A 16530-nucleotide genomic window follows, 5' to 3' on the forward strand; every position below is an offset into this window, starting at 1 on the left:
AAACTACTATAAGGCACATGAATTCTATCTTTATTCACTACATGTATACTATCTTTATTATAAGCTTCTGAATAAGGCAAAGGAAGATCAGATAATCTTTTCATACTATTAGCCCCCCTAGGTGGATACCAGAGTTTTCTATTTATCCACTAGGCCACAAAAGGAGGCCCTTCTATAGTAGGCACAGGCTTATGAGTAAATTTCTTATCCTTACTAATTTTTCTACTAACTGTGTGGGAACAGGAGTATAAACTGGTTCTAGTATTCAGCTTGTTATAATTTATTCATAATATCTTTAAGAGGCGCGTCAAAAGGAATTTCCCTTAATAATTGTTCAAATAAAGGGTTTACGCATTCTGGACACGTCAGGGTGACTAGAGCTGATTCCATACGTGGGGAATTTACTATGTTTTCCTCAGAGCCAATTTTGAGGAAATCCATTTGTATAGCGTTTACACTTACTAGAATTTGTGCTACCCAAATTCCCCCTCTTAATGGATCATTTCTAAGAAACCAATTATCCCTAAACACATGCCACGTCCTCGTTCTTGACGATGCATTCCTTGAAGCCTCTGTCCCCATCTCCGGACCTTGTCACGCAGTAGGGTAGAAAGAGGACGCGGCACCCTATCTATTGATGGAGCATCACCTCAAGGCCCCCTCATAGCCTTTTCCTGACCCCCTGATAGAATCCGCCGTCCCGTCCTTTTGTCCCTGACAGCTCCTGCACCGAGTTCTGCCACCAGTCCCGCGACACTGCATAGCCACCTGTGTGTGTGACTTCCTCTCCCTTACCATTGGGGTCTCCTCCAGGGTCATCGGTGCCTGCTCTGTATCCCCTATGCCAGCTCAGGGTGGTTGTCCCCATGAGCAGCCCAGGGAAGGGGCCATGGGAGTACCGTGGTGATGGATCAGTGGACGGATATCTGTTGAGTGGGCGTTTCTCACCGAGGACCCCGCCTGGCCATATTGAAGGGCAGAGGAGGCTCAGAAGGGGGTCTTCCCTGCGTGCTGTGCTGCTTTGGAGCAGTGACTGCAGCTCTCTGGGCCCCGTCCCCCTGGCTGCTCTGCCTCCACCGGGGCAGAGGTCAGGCCCTGGACCTAGAGCGTCAGAGAGTGTCACAGAGGCGGCCTGTGACGGACAGCCCTGGATGAGTCCAGGGGGCTGGTGGGTGTGACCCTGGGCAAGGCCCGCCCCCTTCGCTCATTTCCTCTTACGTGCAATGGGAGAGGAAGGCTGACCTGGGCCACCACTCTCAGCCCTTGGTTCTGGGACGCGTGTTCACCAGTCCATGCCCTTTACCTCCTAAAACGGAGCCATGTGTGAAAAGCAGGGCCCATTAAACCACCTCCAGGAGGTCAGTGCCACTTGTATCATTTCAGGGACGACAGAAATGAAAAAGGAAGATGAAGGACTAGGAAGAACCCCAACATCCCCGACCCCCACCAAAGACGGAAATAAGAACCCCAGCATCCCCCCGCCCAGAGCTGCAATGCCACATTTGGGGGACTGCAGGTTTCACACCTGCCAAGACCCCAGCCCCATCCAGAGGTTCTGTCTGCTGATCCACAGTTTGTCTGCAGTGGCTGGTGCCGCCTTGTGTTCCTGAGACTGTCACCTGCCAGGCAGGTGGGGGCCCAGGATTCTGGATTCCTCCTGACCCACCCTATGCGGGTGCATCAGCTGCTTCTCAGCTGGGCTCCTGGGAGTCCTGGCTCCCCGCAGCTTGTCCCAAGAGCCAGCCTGTGCGGCTCTGCGTGCCGCCACAGAGAGAAGTCATCTTCGGCTGGGGTGCCCCCGCAGGTCCAGCAAGGCCGCTTCTCTCCCGGGGACGGCTGACGCCACCTGTTATTGCGAGCCCAGTGTTGTGTCCTTCCCAACAGCCACCCTGTGACAAAGGGGCGTTTCCCTGTTGGCAGATGCGGATGACGAGACCCAGGGAGGTTGAGGTGTTGCTTCAGGGCCCCAAAGCAGGCAGTCAGGGTTTGGGACCCAGGTCTCCTGCACGCACGGCTGTGGCTCATCCATTCTCACGCTCACCTGTCCATTTTGCCCAGGAGAGTTATTCAGTGCCTTTTTCTTCTGTGGCTTTGCCCCGATCTAGCGTATGAGGAAGAACCCACCGCCTGCTTTTCTCGTGAAGGAGGTCGTAGAAGCAGCGAGGGGAAAGGGGGTCCTGACGGAGGCGGCCCTTGTGTGTGTCGGAGCCAGGCGGCGAGTTAGGAGTTTGAGGCCACAGCGACGTGCCCACAGGAGAAGGACTCGGCGTGTGGAGCTGCGGTCTGGGCTGATAGCTGTGCTTAGGCAGGATCGAAGCTGTCAGGGAGCAGTGGCTGCGGAGCCAGGTGTGGCGTCGTGTGACAGTGGCCGTTGAGCCGCAGGGGTTCGTACGCGTTGCTGCTTTGGAGAGTCCGAAGGTGTGCTTTTGGGACCTGCAGGCCAACGGCCACTCTGGCAGAAGTCCCACCCCACGAAAGCAACCTTGACGTCAGGCCCAGCTTTCCTTCCTCATGGAACCCCAGGCCTCAAGCGGCGCCTGGCACAGCAGGCTCTCGGGGGGGGTGGTGTGAACCCGGCCTGGGTTCCAGTCCCAGCACCTCTTCTGACCTTGCTACATCACCTGGATCAAGGGCTTCGGTTTCCTTAACTGTGAAATGGGTTATTAGGGAGATTCCAGGTGCGATCTGAGGGTTGTAAAAGCACTTTGAGTTTTAATTTGACCGCATTGTGTACACGTAAGAAGGGATCGCGAATAGTTATTGCTGGTGGCGGCTTTGGGGTGACTCGGAGGCCGCCGTGGTATTCTCTGAGTCAACTAAACACTGGAGGTTTGTCATAGTCACGTTTTTGTTTAACATCCGCCGACTCCTTGATGTGGGCCCTGCCCTCTAGCCTTCGTCCCAGGTCACCCTGCCAGTGAGGTGCTTTGTCTTGGTAGGGAGGGGCACTCAGTCAGGTGGTTAGGAACCAGTGTGACAAGGCCACGGCATAGAGTTCAGAGCATGGCTCAGGCAGATCTAGGTTGTATTCTGGCTCTGCCACATTCTAGCAGTGTGACATCAGACAAAGGACTCAATCCTTGAGCCTCAGTTTCCCCATCAGTTAATTGAATGTAGTAATTTTACTTCACAGGATCTTGGTGAAGATCAAAGGAGGTTAAGTAGCTCAGGTGGAAGGGATCAGGTGCTTAAGTACAGGTAGCACGAGGTTCAGGGAGGGCCCAGTGTGGGGGTGGGGCGGTGGGGACGGACCGTGGGGAGGTGGCAGCTGAGCGACTCACAGGCAGGTTGGTACGGGCCTCAGCCCGAGACGTCCTGGCAGAGACTTGGCGGTGAGGCACACGGTGGGGCTGCAGTGTGGGGTCCACGCCGGTGACTCCAGGGGCTGCCTGGGGGGCCTGGCTCGTCCGGCCAAGGAACGGGAACTTCTTCCTGAAGGAGGTGGGGAACCGGCCAGGGGTGTCGGATTCAGCCACCTTGCGTCATTGAAACCCCATGCTGCCCTCAGGCTGGCACAGAGGACCTGCCAGGCCTGCGGGAGTGCTCATAGGGGACCCGTCGGACCAGCGCTCTTGCACCCAGCTTCCCCATCGAGGCTGCCTGGGCCTCCTTGGGCAGCTTCTTTGTCCTTTGTGCCCTGCGGAGAGTCTTCTGCCAGCGAGGGCCAGCGAGGGGCACTGAGAGGCACGAGTTGCCGAAAGGCCCATTGAGGGACCACAGAGGCCCATTCATTCAGCCCTGGCTGCCTGGGTGGGGAAGTGGCCAAGGGCCAAGGCTGCTTTGGACTCTCCCCAAGAGGACACTCGACCCCCCACCTTTGGGAGTCAGCCAGGCGTGCTCTTAGGAGGCGCCCCCCCATGGCCTGGGGACGGGGCCGGAGTCTGCCTACCATGGGTCACATCTCTGCCCATCCGTTCTCCCCGCCCCAGAGAGACATCCCTCAGCCTCCTCCCCGCCATGCTCTTCAGCCCCGTCCTCTGCCTATAAATCCAAACCGTGGCCCAGTGAGGAGGCCTGTGAATCGGGTCGCCAGCCCCAGCTCCTGGTTCCTGGCCCCTTTTTCCTGTCCCAGCCTCGCTGGGCGTCCCCCCACGGTCAGGCCTGGAGTGCTGCGCCCCTCCTTTGTTCACTCAGCTCATAATCTCGAGCCCTTAACTAAAACTCCCCTCGGGAGCCTCCCCGAGACCGCTCACCGAGTCCGGTGCCCATCGTCCAGGCTCAGGGCTCACAGCCTGCCCCAAGGGCCCTTGCCCAGGCAGCTGTCCTACTGGTCTGTGCTACTTGTTGATAAACCTGCCCCTCCTGCCCCCCAGGCCCCAGGGGGCAGGGACCGGGATAGATTCTGCTCACTGTCCCGCACTTAGCCCTGAGCGCCCAGCCTCTGGTGGTGGCACTGCTAAATGTCCACTTCAGATTAAATGAGGTGTGGATGAATGGGGTCAAGTACCAACTCCAGCCAGCTGTGCGACCTTGGCCACTAGTGTCCTCTGTGGTGAATAAAACTTGCTCCACAGGGCGGTGAGGTCAAGAGTGTGAGTGTTTAGCACGGTGTCTGGCACACAAGCCCTTTGTGTTACTTAAATGCGTAATGTATTTATAAATTCACTACAAAATATTTGAAAAACAGGAAAAAGTTGTAATTTCACCACTCAGCACTGACTGCTGTGGGCATTTTGATTTGCTTCCTTTCAGTCTTTCGTAGGCTTTAAAAGCAATTTCCTTTATTCCAGTATTTACAATGTTGTGTCCTTTTTTAAAAAAAAAAACTTTTTTACTTTTTTAAAAAAAAACTTTTTTACTTTTTTATTCCAGTATTTATGTACAATGTTGTGTCCTTTTTTAAAAAAAAACCTTTCTATTGTGTTTTCCAAATAACGGAATTATTATTAAAAACATCTTTTGTTACTTTTTGAATAAGTAAACGTGGTCAGGGCGCCACATTGCAAGGGAATGAGGAGTCATGGTGAAAAAGCCCAGTGTCCTTTCTGCTTCGTAGCCCCTCTCCAGAGGCCGTGATGACACTCGCGATGATGTAAATAACACTGGCTAACTCTGGACGCCTGCTCCGTGCCAGCACCGTTCCAAGGGTTTAAGGGTTTCGCATCTATCAACTGAGTAAAACTCCCAGCAGCGCCGAGAGCTAGATTTTACTGTCACCACCGTTTCGGAGGCAGGAAGCAGGCGCCGACAGGTTGGGGATGACGTGGCCAGCACGCTCTCCAGCCTCCCACCCACAAGCTTCCTGGTCATTCTAATGATTCACTTTAATATTAAAAACCTGTGACGCTGCTCACTTCATGTATCCTAGAGATCTTATGGGTACAGATAAGCTGTTTCAGTTCTTGTAAATAGCTACATAGCATCCCATTCTGTGAACAGTTTCTAATTTGTTCACTTACTCCCCCAGGGATGGGACCTTGGCAGACAGTGCTGCAGCAGTCACCTAATGTTATACCCGAGGGAGTGAGCCTGGGGTGGGAAGGCCTCAGGGGCGGGGCTGCTGGGTGAAAGGTACAAGCGTTTGTGACTTGTGTCGTCCAGGATCTCTCCACAGAGATTATTATCAGTTTACCTTCTGCTGCCAGATATGAAGTCCCCATTTCTCCTCACCCTGTCCAACCTGGGGTGTCGTCAGGTGTTTTGATATTTACAGGCCTGATAGGTGAAAAATAGGATTTTGTAGTTTTCATTTACATTTCTCTAATTGTGTGAAGTTGAACATATTTTCTTGTTTTGAAAGCCATTTGTTTCTCCCTTTGCTTTCTAGTCTGTTTCATTTTCTTAAGCATCTTATGAAACTTATTATTTGTTAAGGAAATCAACCCTCATTTAAAAGTCCCAATAATTTTTCCAGTGTGTTCGTTTGTGGGGCGTGTGGGTTTTTTCTTTATAGAAATTTTAATGTAGTTTATTGTTCTTTTTTTTTTTGATAGCTTTTGTGTTTTATTTAGAAAGCCTTTTCCCTCTCCGAGAGAATAAAAAATTCACTCATGGTTTATTTTATTTTTTTATGATTTTACGCATACCGTTAAAAGTTTTAATCGTTTTGGAATGTATTTTGCCTTGAGCAGGGACCCAGTCTTACTCTTTTTCCTCAGCTAGAGGATCATCTTCATCCTACGGATTCGAAGTGCCATCTTTACATAAACTAAATTAGCTTGTATTTTAGTTCTATTACTGTACTTTCTGTTCTGTTCCATTGATCTGTCTAATGATGCACCAGTACCACCTTGCTTTCATCGATCACTTAGTTCATTCATTTCTTCAATTAGCCAATATTTATTGTTTCCTGTAGGTCGAACACTGTTCTAGGAACTAAGTATACAGCAGTGACAAAATGATCTTAGAGGAAAATATCCATACCTTTACAGAGTTGACATTTTCTGTTAAAACATAACTCAGTTCTAGCAGGACAGGTGTTGGCAAACTATGGCTTCAGGCCAACTGGCCTGCCGCCCGACTTTGTAAATAAGCTTTTATTGGAGCAGAGCCATGCCCAGTTCTTTACGGGTCACTATCGCTGGTTTTGTAGTTGAGACAGGACAGAAGGTCTGCAGAGCCTAAAGTATTTTCTGTTTGGAACTTTAGAGGAGAAGGTTACAGGTTCCTGTACTAGAGAAAGACAAAGCGAAGAATAAACAGGTGGAATATTTTCTATGATAATATAGCGACAGGTGCTATAGAGAGAAATAAGGCAGGAAGTAGGATGGGGAATGTCGGGGTGGGGTTTGCGATTTTAAACAGGGTGGTTTGGGAAGGCCGCCCTGAGGAGGTGGATATTTCAGTAAAGAGCCGGAAGCAGCTAAGGAAGTAAGGCTCGTGGAGGATTTCGAGCAGAGACATGACAAGAACTGATTTAAGCATGGGGACCAGTAGGAAGCTGGGACAGTAAGACAGGCCAGAGAGGGCGGCGCTTGGCCTGGGTGGACGAATGGTTTTTGAGAAGTGGTTGGATTCTGAGTTTGTTTGAAGATAGAATCAAAATGGTACAGAGAGAGAAAGTCAGAGAGTTCTGCAGAGGAAAAAAAAAAGCAATGGTAGAAATCGACAGATCCGCCAATTAACAAATCTGCCCAAGAAAAGGAGGACTGAAAAATTCCTATTGGAGTCAGCTTCTGATGAGACAGTAGCTAGAGGGAGATGTGGGGTCAAGGGAGGCTTTGGGTTTGTGTTTTTAAAGTTGGGCGAGTCTTGAGTGTTGTATTTGTTGGGGTTCTCCTGGTTATGAGTGAAGAAGCTTAGAAAGAGGGAGGAAGTGGCCAGCAGTCGAAAGGGATGAAAGCTCAAACCTGCAGAATAAGAGTGCCCAGAACTGAGGACTCGGGTGGCTGCTGCTCTTCCCATCTCTGTCCTCGACTTCTCCCTGGCCGTCCTCTCTCTGCAAGTCAGCCCCCTCCGCGTGGCAGGACAGGGGCGTCCCACAGCCCTGGGTTGTATGGTAGTTTGGGGTGACGGTGACATGAGGATTTAGCTTTCTAGTATGTTTTTTAGTATCTGATAGGAGTCATATCCCCACATCACTTTTTAAATTTTCCTGGCTGTTCCTACTGTCACACATTCTCTTGGTATTTTCTGTTGGGCCTTGTTAAATCAATAGACCAAATCAGGTAGAATTGCTCCCTCTACGATTTGAAAAATCTTAGCTAAGAACTTGGTAAACCTTTTCAGTTATTCGTCTTTTTAAAAAATGTCTAAACACTATATCCACCGCCCTCATTGTATCTTCTAACTAAGAGCGTTGGTTTATATCAAAGGTGTTGGTTTCTAGATGGTGATTTTGCATCCAGGTACCTTATGACTTTTATTTTGAAGTTTGAATACTTTTGTAACAGATTTTATTTTTTGCATTTTCCAAGGTATAATGTCATCTACAATCAATGTTAATTTTGTCTTACATTCATAGTTGTTGTTATTAATACCTTCGTTGTGTAATTACAATTTCTAGTACCTTTATTTTTATTTTTCAATTAGAGTTGATATTTAATGTTATAGCTTTAGAACAATGTTAATAATCGTGAATTTTGATAATACTTAGTTTCTAACTTTTTCTAGTTGCTATATGTATGCTTAATGGAAGTATCCATTTGTATTTTATGGAGATTTTTTAAAATCAGGAGTGGGCGTTGAATTTTATTGAACGTTCTAGCATCTGTAGATATGGTCATGTATTATTTCTACCTGAACTATAATTATATAGTGTATATATGAATAGATTTCCTAATATTGGACAATCTTATATTCCCAAGTTAAATCCTGCTCGGCCATGGCATGTCCTTTTAATGGATTGCTGGATTCTTTTTAATATTGTATTTCAGATTTTTATGTTTATGTCCAGGAGTGAGATTAGCCTGTAATTTTCTGTGTGTGTGTGTGTGTGTGTGTGTGTGTGTGTGTACGTGCACACGTGCGCACACGCTGTTTTTGGAATCAGTGTTATGACTCCTTATTAAGAGGAAGCTGTAAAAACTGTCAAACAAACCTGGAGCTCTCTGTTTCCTGAAGATCTGCTGGAATTGTCCTCAGAAACTTCTCGGCCTGCTGCTTCAAAGTTCGTTTTTTGGGAGTAGCGTTGGACAGTGTCTGCTATTGTAATACATGACCATCGTTTTTGATGGCTACAAACTTTTAATGAGGGTGCTTCCATAGCTAGTGTCACCTACGTGCTTTGATGATCCAGAAGGGGCTTGGGGAGCACCTTCTAAACTCCAGTCCGTGGTGACTGCAGAGGTGTGGCCGAGGGAAAATGAGCCGGTAATGAACGGTGACGGCAGTGGCCTTCGTTCATTGAGTTTTACGAAGCGCCGGGTGCTGCGCTGAGCGCGTTGTAGGATCTCATTTAGTCTCCATCCCAATGGCAGGAGGGAGCTGCGATTTTCCTGCTTTCATTGATAAGGAAACCCAAAGTCCTCATCAACAACTCAGCCAGGCAGGCAGCGGCCCAGAGTGAGAAGGGCGTCTGCTCAGACTGGTCTGATGGAGGCGGCCCCAGCCCCGTGTTGGGGCCGCGTTAGTATGAAGACTCGCGAGATATAACATCGCCCTTCTTTTTTAAAACACATTTAAAGAATCTTCTCCATGGAAAATAATTTAATTATGTTAAATTACCACTCTGCCGGGAAGTGGAGCCCACAGCCCCTGCACCTCGAGCGCCTCATCCGGGTGTCCTTCCCGGATGTCCTCGCCCTGAGGGTGCCATCAGCGCTCAGAGGGCCGCTGCGCACCCCCGTGGGGCGGGGCCGGGGTGTCAGGAGTGGGCAGGGCTGTTCCCAGGGCCCAGATGTGTGGCGGGAAGGTTCGGAAGAAGCTCGAGTTGATTTCCCAGCTGCCCAGCTAGTGACCTGAAGGTGCCCTCAGTCTCCTCATTTATGAAGTGCCCAGGAGACTCCCGCCTGTGCCTGCGTGTGGGGCCTCGAAAGAACATGGGGTTGGGTTGGAGTCCCCAATGCCAGCAAGGCACTAGATTCCCAAGCTTCACTTGCTTTATCTTTAAACTGAAGACTGAAGTTTTAAATTCGATTGAGGTCATCCCCGCCTCACCAGGTGACCATGAGGATCCGGAGAGGTCACAGGCTACAGGGCTTTGTGAGCTGTAGCGTGCGGCGCAGACGCAAGCTGTCGTCGCTGCCCTTCATCCCTCGGCCGGGGCAGGCGGACCTCGTTGCGCTCCACGGATGTTGCGTTTGCTTTTTACAGTTCGAAGGCAAACCCTCCGCCAGCAAAGATGTTACGACTCGCTTTATTACGATACTCGCTTCGCTGCGGTGGTCTGGATCCGAACTGCAGTATCTCCCAGGAATGCTTCTGCTGTTGAGCTGCTGGCACTGTGGTGTCACCCACTCGTGCCATGCACAGGGAGACAGAATCTGCGGCGACAGAGTCCCAGAGCACTGAACTGGGGCAACAGAGGCATGGGGTCCAGTCCTCATATAGCTCCGCGCCCTCTCTCCATCCCCAAAGCTGCTAGTTTACGGAAGGCTCTTCTGGGTTTGAAGTTTAAAGACAGTGGCTCATGAAAGCAGGTCACTCGCCCGAGGTGGGGCCGGCGGCTGGATCCCCGCAGCCCCACTGGGGCTGGCAGGGGTCAGTTTTGTGATACAGCCCATCCTCATTCATGGGTTCTCTATTTGCTAATTCACCTACTTGCTGAAATTTGTTTGTAAGCCCCGAATCAATACTTGTGGTGCATTTTTCAGGGTTGATTACAGACATGCAGAGCGGTGAAAAATGTCAGTCACCCAGTGCGCAGAGTCCTAGCCGAGCTGGAGCTCATGCTGTCACAAGTGTCCTTTCCTAGGTGTACTCAGTGCTGTGCGTTTTGCATTTTTGTGCTTTGCGTTGCTGATTTTCCTGTTTAAAGTGGCCCCGAGCATGGTGCTAGCGTGCCGTCGAGTCCCGGCGTTTGATGAGCTTCATCCAGACACAAGTTATAGTGCCGTTGGCCTGGAGTCATTGTTAGTGCATCAACTATGTATTAAATAAAGTGTCTTTACACAGAAACACATATAAAACCAGGTTACAAATTGATTGGTAGACCAAAATATTGTGACCAGAGGCGTGAAGGAACTGAGCCCCGTATTTCCCCTGGGAGCAGTGATTTGGTATTTGCTAACTCAGTGTTTGCAGCTACTGTATAGAACATATCTACTAGGAATGAGGTGGACTGGAATCACTCCTGCCGTCCTGGGACCCCAGCCCAGCAGGGAAGGCCGGCCCCAGGCATGGAGCTGTCCGTGGTGCTGCCCTAGTGGCTTGGCGTTGGGGGACTGCACTGCTCCCGGAGTGTATCCACGGGATTCGGGGGCCAGGAACACATGCTGACCGGGAAGCCACATGGCAGGGAGAGAGGGACAGAGAGAGTTCTGGAGGTTAGGGAGCTCTCTGCTAGAGCGGCGGCTCCCAGGGCTTGTCACTCAGGGGATTTCTTGCTGGGCAGGCCTTGGGAAAGATGCAGGGAGGACAGATGGTACCGTGTTCACGGGCCACACAGTGAGCCCTCGTGTGTTTATCACACACAGTTACTGCACCACGTGGTCCAGGGACACCGGAAGGTTTGGGATCCAGTGAGCTCATCTGAGCAAACCACACCGTTTTTATATGTGTTTTATATGTGGTTTTATATGTGTTTCTGTGTAAAGACGCTTTATTTAATACATAGTTGATGCACTAACAGAGGGTCCTAACGAACTCACAAGGGGACAGAACTTTATAGCTAACAAAGGTCTTTCCTGTTGGCCAGACTGCCTCCCCCAGTCCTCACCACTGATTACAGAAGGGCAGCAGGTTTGACGCATCTGACAGGTGGGGTCCTTGAGATTCAGAGAGATGTGGCGAGTTGGCGCCTGGCCCGGGAGCAGTGGTCAGGACCTGAACTCAGGTGTGTCTGACACACACCCTAGCACTGGGTCGGAGTTCACTCGATCTTGACCCTGCCTGGCCTCTGGACTTGGACCGTGAGGTCTCGGTGTCTGTCTCCCTCCATCCTCTCCTCCCTCTGAAGAGAGGGGATCCCTCCTCCCCCCACTTCATTCTCTCTTTAATGAGCCTGTGACAGTCATCAGAAGTCGTACATTCACAGGAAAAAGTGGTATAATTTTACTATTAATGTTAACAGCAAATTAAAAAGAAAGAAAAAGCATTCCCGTTAGGTTCAGCGCCTGCCATCATTCTGGTGTGTTTGTTTCGAGTGTTTCCATGCGCTTTACGCAGCGTGTTCGGTGTGCCCACAGCTTGAGGTTCTGCTGTTTCACAAAACATCATATTACCCATGTTTCCGTGTACCTGCTGCTCTTCATAGCATCCTCTGCAAAGACTGGGAAAGATTCGGTTTGGTACAGGTAGCATCGTTTACCTCGATTAAATGTCAGCGATTGCAGAATGTATTAATTTTTCTCTTGTTATCATGACTATTCTGATATTATTTTCTGTCACTAATAACATAGGAAACATCTTTGTACATAAGGCTTTATTTAGTTTTGTATTTTTAATTTCTCTTCCATAAGGTAGATTCATAGAAATAGGAAAATGCTCATTTGCTTTTCACAAAGAATTTAATGATTTTTGTTCTCTAGCAATATCTGAGGGTTCCCGGCTCAATGCACCCTGGCCAGCTTCAGCTATCACAACCTATAATCAGCTTCGTTGGAGTATAATTCATGTAAAATAAACTGCATCCATGTAAAGTGAACAATCTGATGAGTTTTGATGGCTGCACACACCTGTAAAACCACAACCACAATCAAGAAACAATGTTTTAAGGCAACCACCAACCTGCTTTTTTGTCACTATAGTTTTGCCTTTTCCGAAACGTCACGCGAACGTGATCGTACAGTATGTACCGTTTTATGCCTGATTCTCTTGCTCAGCGCGACAGTTTTGAGACTCATCTACAGCGCTGTGCGGCTCGGTGGTTTGTTTTTATTGCCAGTAAGAGTCCACCGAACGGCTACATCACGTTTCCTATGTCTGTTCTCTTGGCGTCCAACTCAGGGCTATTACGAATAAAGCGTCTGTAGACATTTGTGTACCAGCGTTTGTGTACACACATGCTTCATTTCTCTTGGGTAAGCACCTAGAAGTGGCTGAATCGTTGATAAATATATGTTTAAGTTGTAAGAATCTGCCAGTGTTCCTGAGTGGTATTTTCTAAGTACCAAATTTGCCCCCTTTAAATGACAACTTGTTCTTTTAATATGAAATTTTGAATAGCGGGGAGATCAGTATTTCCTCCCATTTTGGTTAACCAGTTATGTTCGCCTTTCGCTCTGTTACTGTTTGGTGTTTTGTTTATCTGGTGGGGTCTTAACGCATTTTCTTTCATAACTGGCTGTGGTGTGAACTGTTTTGGATGTCACTCGTTTGGCGTGACGCCACTCCTCTGACTTTTGTGTTCCTTTTCATTGGGTTATGCTCAGGCGTGTGTGGGGCTTTGAACGTTCAGGAAGGCAGCTCTTGACCTTTGTGAGGTCTCTTCTTGCTTTTAAACTTTGAGTGTCCTGGGTGCAGAGGTGGTCTGTGCGTCCACTCTGTCCTTGTCTCTCGGATGCCACCCACGGCCCCTTCTTGTGATCATCGTGGCAGTTCCGTGTCTTGAATGCCTCCCCCTGCCTCGCTTTGCCTTGGGTTAGAATGTGCACGCGTGTGTGCGCGTGTCCCTGACAGAGTATGAGTCTCTTCCTGCTGGGCTCGTCGTGTCGGTAGTAACATAGTGACATTAACGATAACACTTGCATGGTATTCCAGAGCTTACAGTGAGTGACGTTTTAAGCCTCGTTCCTTTCCGAGCTTGTTGGAGCTGGGTTTTCTAACGTGTGCCGGGTGCGCTGTGCAGCAGGGGCTCCGGAAGGCGGGGTGAGCGTCCTGTCTGGACTCCCTTTCCTTCTCTCTCCCCATTGCACCTTCTCAGCACACACGATAGGCCCACCCACCCGTCTGTGCAGTTGGGCGTGGATTCATTGCTTTGAGCCCTGGGGGAGCTGAGCCAGTGGGCTTTAGCCCGACGTGTCTATGTGTCGAGTGGTACTTGGGGCTTCTTTGGAAGATCTTTCTTGAGTCAGGGATCTTGTGACTGGAAGAAGGTGGCAGATCCACACTCCGTGCTCCGCGTAGGGGTGCCCAGGCTTCACTGGATGGTGGCTGGGCGACTTCCTTGCTGTGGGCACCTTAGTGAGCCTGTTTCCCATTACATTGGGATAACTCGTTTACGTGGCCAGGATTTATTGAGTGCCTGCTGTATGCCTGGCACTGTTTTGGGTGCTGAGATCTGATAGTGACCAAGACCAGCTCCTAATCCCTGGGGTGCTTTCACAAGAGGGACAGACAGGGACAGGTGAGATGATAAGGTGATGATGATAAGGGTCCTGATGTCAGTAAAACAAGATAGTGTGACAGGGCGGACCTTGAGGGCACATTTACTGTGAAGTCAGGAGAGGCTCTCTGAGGAGGTGACATTTAGACTGAAACTCAATGACAGGAAAGAGTTGCCTGTGCCCAGGGCAGAGACTCGGAGGGGCGGGTGCAGTGCCCTGCGGCGGGCACGTCATTGGGAGGAGGCCACCGAGGCTGGGGAGGAGCGAGGGGAGGGCACTTTGTAAGAAATCTGGATTTTGGTCTAAATTCGATGGCAGAGTTCTGAGGGGGCAGGAAAAGATCTTTAAAGATCCCGCAGGTGCCCTGTGGGCATAGGACATTAATGATAACGTCTAATAATGGTGGCTGGTGCATTCCAGCGGAGGTGTCACCCGCTTGGGTCAAGTGCTGGCCATGAGGGTGGGGAGAAGGATTTAACGTGTGTGGCTCCTGGTGGACTTTTGATGGCCATGTGGCTGCTGGGAGTTTCAGCTGGCAGCATACGTTGGTGGGGCCAGCCCGTGCCGTCACTGTCGTCCTCTGAGATGTTTATTGGGTGTGGCCCACAGAAGGTGTTCGGAGCAGCCTTCGTGTTAGGAGTAAATCCTGGCGGGCAGTCTGGTTCAGACCCTAGGGCCCTGCATACTTTACTCATTAACCAGGGCTGAGCTGTGAAGAGCGTTTTTAGCACTGTAAGGCGGGGACATGGGAGCCCTGTGTGGACCCTGCCGGCAGGCCCTGGCTGGGTGTGTGGGTCTTGGAGAGCAAACGTGCCCACATTTTGTGCCATCTCCACACTGCACCCCTGTAACCAGGCTCCTCAGCCTCTCCACCCGAGAGCCCCTCCTGTTTATCGCGCCCCTTGGGGCGCCCGCTGCTTGCTAAGCAGTGTGTGTTAATTATCTGGTTCCTTGGGCGCGTCCGTTGACCTCGAGGCAAGTCCGTTCCTCCTTCTCTGCAGTGGGGCAGTGATAGTAGGGTTTAATGTGGCAGATGCTTAACAACCGGTAGCCAGTGCTCTTGTCATCGTCGTCACCATTATTGTCTGGGAGCCCGACGTGCCACTGCCAGGTTACTTCTATCAGCAGAGTAAAGGAGGTCTCCCGAGGAAGGGCGGCGGTGGACTCTGGCCTCACGGTGACAGGCGGTGGGGTTGTGAGCCACTGCCCTCTGGTCGTCACGGCCAGAGTTTCCTCTGTACCCACTGCGGGACCGAGGAGCCGTCGGCATGGGCAGTCTGAGCTGTGAGTCTGCAGAACCTTCTGCTGGGCTCTTTGGCTCAGAGGGAGCCAGAAGTTAAAGTTACTGAGAGAGTTGGAGTTTTGTCCCGGAAAAACCCCAGTGCCTTTGTCTAACTTCAGGGGATCCGTAGTGGCGTGAATTGGGCATTGTTCGTTTTAAGTGTGGCAGGAATTTAAAAGCAAGTGACGCTTGGTTCCACCTGGTGCCCGAGAACCTGGGAGATGGCTGCCAGTCCTGCAGGCTCTCCGCCTTTGCCCCCCGAGGCTGACAAGCTGCGTTTATCTTAGGCTGACGTAGCTTGACTGAGAAGATCCTTTCTGTTTAACTCCCTTGAGAGTGGGCCGCAGGCTTCCCGCAGCGCAGCAGAGGGCAGAGGGCAGAGGGCAGAGGGCAGAGGTCGGGAGCTGCTTTGGAGCTGTGGTTCTTTGGTCAGTGGTGTGGCATAGGAAGCTAAGGCTGGGGTTTTCTGCATGTGATGTGGTCTTCCAGAGCCTGATGGCTGACCCCAGCAGGAAGGGATGGTCAGTCTCAGCAGGGACACTGAACTGCCAGTGAAGGTGAGGGAGAGTCCTGGCAGTGGCCGGCCCTTGGTTCCCCTTCTCTAAATGTAGGGAGTAAGTCGGTCCCTCTTGCACCAAAATACGAGCCCGTGGTCACAGGGATAAAGTATCACTGGGGGGGAGAGAATCCTGCAACAGTTTAATATTTGGGTTTACAAGAAATGCCTCTGGAGTGTATCTTGAAATTTCCTTGGCTCTGTCTGGAGAGGGAGGAAACCCAGCCTTGTTGGCCGCACTGTGCCAGGCCGGGCTCTCCATCAGTGCCATTCAGTACAAGGAACCTGGGATCAGAGAGGCTACACTGCTTGCCACTGTCACAGAGCAGGTGGCAGAGCTGGAGTGGAAGCCCAGGTCTCTGCCCCCGGAGCCTGGGGGCTTTTTCTCTTTGTGTGGGAAACATTATGGTAAAGACTTATTTATTATGAATAGTGTTTGTCGTAAAAAGCAGAGTCCCCGCAAAGATCAAGTGAGAACCTGGTGTGCTCAGCGCAGGGTTGAGGGGGGGCTGTGCGCAGCCTCTCTGCTTTCTGCCTGCAGCTGAAACTGGCTGGCAAAGGGGCTGCTGTTCCTTTAAGGCGGGTTCTCCGCGGGGATTGCCGCAGCCTGGGGTGGGGGTGGGGATGCGGGCTGAGGGTGGTGCCTGTCTGACGGATCCCCCTCCACAGCCCTTCTTGCTGCAGCCCAGACAGCCCCGTGACGGTCCCTCTCCTTAGGTCTTTCCGTCCCACCAAAGCTGCTGATTCATCCTCCGGCGGGAGTCGGCCCAGCTGTGGGGCTGGGAGCTGGGGCGCTGGGCTGCCGCTGGGTGGAGAGTCGGAGGGTGGAGAATTGGAGAGTCGGGTCTCTGGGGCGGGGGACCTCCCGGAGCCTCTGCGGCTGCCCT

The 16530-nt window shown here is 50.9% G+C and overlaps 1 protein-coding gene across 1 annotated transcript in view; it reads left to right on the forward strand.

Annotated features, from left to right (window-relative positions):
- Positions 1-16530, forward strand: part of KIAA0930 (KIAA0930 ortholog) — a 41287-nt gene that overhangs the window by 8846 nt on the left and 15911 nt on the right. The gene's annotated exons all lie outside the window — the stretch shown is intronic.

The sequence above is a fragment of the Pteropus medius genome, unplaced genomic scaffold (assembly GCF_902729225.1).
Source record: "Pteropus medius unplaced genomic scaffold, Ma_sr-lr_union100, whole genome shotgun sequence".
In the NCBI taxonomy this organism is placed as follows: Eukaryota; Metazoa; Chordata; class Mammalia; order Chiroptera; family Pteropodidae; genus Pteropus; species Pteropus medius.